Below are 5,541 nucleotides of genomic sequence, written 5' to 3' on the forward strand. Positions count from 1 at the left end.
AAAGACTATGACATTAATATTTTATACCATCCCGGGAAGGCAAACATAGTTGCCGATGCACTCAGCCGTAGTTCTATGGGTAGCCTGTCATATTTGCAGCCAGAAAAGAGGGGAATAGCCCATGAGGTTCATCAGCTAGCTAGTCTTGGAGTTCGATTACTGGACTCAGGTGACATTGGAATTACTCTTCAGGATACGACAACATCATCTTTAGTAACTGAAGTGAAGGAACGCCAAAACAAGGACCCTGTGCTAATTCATTATAGAGATACCACTCTTCAGAAGGAGAAGACACCATTTGAAATTACCAAAGATGGGGTCCTCAGATACCAAGGGCGATTATGTGTGCCTAATGTTGCGGGGTTGCGTCGGCAGGTCATGGGAGAAACCCACTATTCCCGTTGTTCTATCCATCCAGGAGCGACAAAGATGTATCATGACATCAGGGAAATATATTGGTGGGACGGAATGAAAAACGACATAGCTGAATTTGTTGCTCAGTGCCCTAACTGTCAGCAGGTTAAGATTGAGCATCAAAAACCTGGTGGATTATTGCAGGCTATGGAGATTCCGACTTGGAAATGGGAAATAATCAATATGGACTTCATCATAGGCTTACCTCGTACCCAGCGTAAGTTCAATTCGATATGGGTGATTGTTGATAGGCTCACAAAGTCAGCCCATTTTCTGCCCATTAGAACTACGTACTCCTCAGAAGATTATGCGAGGCTTTATATTAAGGAGATAGTACGACTGCATGGTGTACCTGTATCTATTATCTCGGATAGAGGAGCTCAATTTACAGCTAACTTCTGGAGATCCTTCCAAAAGGGATTGGGGACTCAAGTAAGTCTTAGTACAGCATTTCATCCCCAGACAGACGGACAGGCTGAGCGTATAATTCAAACACTGGAGGATATGTTGCGAGCTTGTGTAATAGACTTCAAAGGTAGCTAGGATAATCATCTGCCGCTTATTGAGTTCGCATATAATAATAGCTACCATTCCAGCATTCAGATGGCTCCATACGAAGCCCTTTACGGACGAAAGTGTAGGTCGCTTATAGGGTGGTTCGACGTTGGAGAATCTGAATTACACGGGCCAGACCTAGTTCAGCAAGCCATAGAAAAAGTAAAGCTTATCCGGGATCGACTATTGACAGCTCAGAGTCGTCAGAAGTCATATTCAGACGTGCGACGTCGAGATTTAGAGTTCGGGGTTGATGACTGGGTATTCTTGAAGGTGTCATCTATGAAGGGTGTGATGAGATTTGGCAAAAAGGGTAAACTTAGCCCACGGTATATCGGGCCTTATAAGATCATTCGGAGGGTGGGCAGAGTAGCTTATGAGTTAGAATTTCCCTAATTGGAGTTTGTCCATCCAGTTTTTCATGTATCTATGTTACGAAAGTACATTGGCGATCCTACCCGAGTGGTACCTACAAATGATGTACAGATTACAGAGGACTTGTCATACGAGGAAATTTCGGTTGCCATTCTAGACCGACAAATCCGCAAGCTACGGAATAAGGAGGTAGCCTCCGTGAAAGTACTTTGGAGAAACAACAATGTGGAAGAAATGACTTGGGAGGCCGAGGAAAACATGAAGTCTAGATATCCCTACTTATTTCCTCCTCCAGAGAAGGGTCCGACTGAGACGTCATAATCATAAGGTATGTGCATAAATTCTGGCGTTTGTTATTGTCGTTGGTCATGTGAGGCCATTGTCGTTATTGATAATTGTGGTCCTATGTGTCGTTGGGTTATTAAGCTTCTACGGGGGAGTTGGTAGTAGTATTGTTATAAAAGGCGACCTTGCCAAAGTTATATGGATCACGGAGAGTGGAACATTCGAGGACGAATGTTTCCAAAGGGGAAAGGATGTTACATCTCGCATTTTTGGTACGTTAAAAATTTCGTCTTCGGTTAACTGATGTAGAATCGGGGATGAGATCATCTTGACGTTAACGTATTAACAAGAAATAAATAAGTGTTATGAGGGATAAAGGGGTACGCGGATTAACGAAAACGAGTTTCGTTGAAAGTGGACAATTTGGAATAAAATACGGGTCGAGCGATAATACCCGAAAATTATAAACTAGTACCATGCAAGGTACCATGTGACCACAGTAGTATAATATATAAAGTATATATGAAGTATTTTAAAAATAAATAGAATTTTAAGTAATTTGTGATAATTTTTAAATTATGCGGGTAATTGATTAATTACCGGGTAACAGGACATTACCCGGTTAACTAATAAGTGGATAAATAATTAATAAATTAACCCCCTCCACGTGGCAAGAAGCCACAAAGCCTAGACAATGACTAAATAGTCATTATTCTAGGTGGCTACATATGAATCACTTAAAATCAAGTCTTAGAAAGACTTAGTAAAATCTATCCAAGAATCTGCCCCTAGCTACATTAAGAGTCTTTGGCTCATTTCATTACATTGGCTTGGAATCAAGAAAGGGTAAGTTCAAAAGCAAGACTTCAACGTTAGAAGCCTTCATTCCAAAATAAAGTCATATTTACTACAATTAGAAAATTAGAAGTTGGCTTTCAAACAAAAAGAGTCTAACGCTGCCAGAACCAAGAAATAACCAAAAATTCCTAAAGAACCTTTCTTTCTTGGTTCAAGCATTTCAACGCCAAATTCAGAAGCAAATTTCATTTCAAATTTAGCGCAAAGGAAACGTTGAAGCAGAAGCAAATTTTGTTTCAAAAAAAAAGCAGGAGCTTAATCCAATTTTTTGAGTTCTAAATTCAATCAAAAGGTTTTCCAACGGGATATTATACGGAGTTTTTCCTACTCCAGGTATGTTAAGACCCTCCCTTCTTTCTTTTGGCATGGTCCAGATTATACGAAAGAAACGAGCAAATACACGATTTCTATAAATTATTCTATTCATAGAAATAGTAGGGGTGTCTATATTCTTGATTCCCCATGAGAATTATTATTATCTTCTGTTCATGGGTCTCAGAATAATACGCAGCTGGAAAAGTTTATCCGGAAGGAATATCGAGATTATTATGTATTTTCATGCATTTTACTCATTTATACATGTGCATTGACCCATGACCAGATGGCGTTATATATGCGTATATATGTAAATATATGTATATGGGATATGAGAAAAGGTTACGGTGTTATATACGCACCACCACCTGATCAGCTGATATATGATGATGATGTTGCCCACAGTGGCTGAAATATGATTCAAACGGCGTTATATACGCATATATGGGTATGTATTCAAATGGCGTTATATACGCATATATATGTATGTATTCAAACGGCGTTATATACGCGTATATATGTATGTATATATATGTATGTATATGGGATATGGGAATGGTTATGGCGTTATATACGCACCACCACCTGATCAGCTGGTATACGATTGTGACTTTTCCCACAGTGGCCGATATGATGTGATGGGATGCCCTCAGAGGCTGATAATATTATGTAAATCCATACCTATGCATGGCTTGACATTTACACGCACGTGCATGATGTTATAAACGTTTCAAAATATACAAAGTTATTCAGATTTAAAGATGTGTTTCAGTATTCCATGTTTCATCTATGTCTATTACGTACTAATTTCCATGCCTTACATACTCAGTACATTTTTCGTACTGACGCCCTATTCCACGGGGCTTGCGTTTCATGCCCGCAGGTGCAGGTAGGCAAGCTGACGGTCCTCCTTCTTAGGATCCCTGATCAGCGAGAGTTGGCATGCTCCATTTGATCCGGAGCTACTTTTGATATTGGTACGATACGTTTGTACATATATATGTATATGAGTATGACATGGCTCAGTCCTGTCTTTGTATAGTTATGTTTCAGTTAGAGGTCTGTAGACAGTATGTCTAGTTGGGTTATATGTGGCCTTGTCGGCTTTCAGTTTTTGATGTATAGTTGTCTATAGCAGCCTTGCCGGCTCGCCCACTGTATTCTGTCTGTATACGTACATATGCCTTGATGGCATGCTTCTTTCACGTATGTTAATTTTGTAATGCAGCAGATGTTATTCAGGTTCATATTTTAGACGTATGCTTAGGGGTGTTTGATTGGTAAGACTCAGGCGCCCGTCGCGGCCCATCGGTTTGGGTCGTGACAATAAATGATTTAATTATCCGTTAAAAGTCCCAATCTTGGCCGACTTAATTGAGGCCTCTCCTTTTGGCAAGTAGGTGATGCACCTACTTGTCACCTACCAGTCTGCGCAGTCTCGCAAAAATACAAGTATCTCTCTGCTACAATTTTGTATCGACAAACGGTTTAATAATTTAGAAACTAGACTCATAGATCTTCAATTTGGTAGGTAGATCATCTCCTAATTCCAAGTATATTGGGAGAAAAGCTCAGTTACATTTGACCTAATTTTCAGTACATTTATGAATGAAACTTGTGATGACCTTTTCCAACTTTTGTTCCACAAATCGCTTGACTTCAAAACATAACACCAAATATTATATGAATAAAATAACTCATAATATAATCTCCTTATAATGTTAATCACCCTAGTCTCACCCCAAAAGTACATGGTAAAACATTCCAACTTGTCGACTTTCGACGAAACTTATTTTCTTCAATTCGTTTAGCTTCTAAGCCTTCAAAACCTCTTGCTACTTGGTATTAATGATATTAAATATTTGCAACCTCCACGTTAACATGATGAACTAACTTTGTAAACTTTTTAAAGATGATTCCATTTTCGAGCTTATATTAATTGACTTATGACGTACTCACACATACGAAAACATGGGGTGTAACAATTCTACTAATTGTCATAATTATTTGGCTGTTTTGTTCTTCTTGCAATTGTTGATACCAACAGAATTCGAAAGTGGTTTGGTTGATAGTGTAAAAATGGGGATGGTTGTTAGTGTTCTTAGTGTTTGAGAGTTTTTTTGTAGTTGCTGCCTTTTGTTGTTTGGATGTTGTTTATGTAATTTGTGTAACAAGATTTGTAGAATTACAACATATTTAGCTGTTGATGTAATTTACAATATTCGAGTCATATTTTGGTGAATTGGTTCTAAGAAATAGTTGTTGGAATTCTCATTTGGTGCCTATTGTAGAAGCTAGTAACACCATGCCTATTCTCAGTTTGTGCCTATTGATTCTAGTGTTTAGGTAATGCAACCAAATAGTAAGAAATTGGTAATAAACTGGGATTGTGTAATCCAAACATCACAAAATTTCAACAGAAAATTCAAGATATAACCCGCTCATATCCTGTTGTAGAAGGTGTAAACAACTTGCAAGACACATTTTGTAACCATAGATAACGACTTCAAACATAATAACAAAAGGGAATAAAATCAAATAATTGAAATAGGTTTTACAAATATGAAAAGATCCAATACATTACAAGTAGTCAAACCATAATGGAAAAATGAGGTTCAACAAAATACAGTAGGTTCTTGGCAAGTCACTGAAAACTACTTGCTCCAATCCAAGTCACTATAGAATTCATATTGCTATTACAATACAAATTGCTGCAAACTAAAAACTGTCAACTACAAA

General features: G+C 38.2%; 1 long non-coding RNA gene across 1 annotated transcript; it reads left to right on the top strand.

Annotated features, from left to right (window-relative positions):
• The first annotated feature begins 2,415 nt into the window (after positions 1-2,415).
• LOC142164948 (uncharacterized) lies at positions 2,416-4,043 on the top strand. Its single transcript, XR_012696038.1, has 2 exons — positions 2,416-2,820; positions 3,686-4,043. It is a non-coding gene; the product is annotated as an uncharacterized LOC142164948 (long non-coding RNA).
• Positions 4,044-5,541: the final 1,498 nt, after the last annotated feature.

Source organism: Nicotiana tabacum, chromosome 10 (genome assembly GCF_000715075.1).
Source record: "Nicotiana tabacum cultivar K326 chromosome 10, ASM71507v2, whole genome shotgun sequence".
Taxonomy (NCBI): Eukaryota; Viridiplantae; Streptophyta; class Magnoliopsida; order Solanales; family Solanaceae; genus Nicotiana; species Nicotiana tabacum.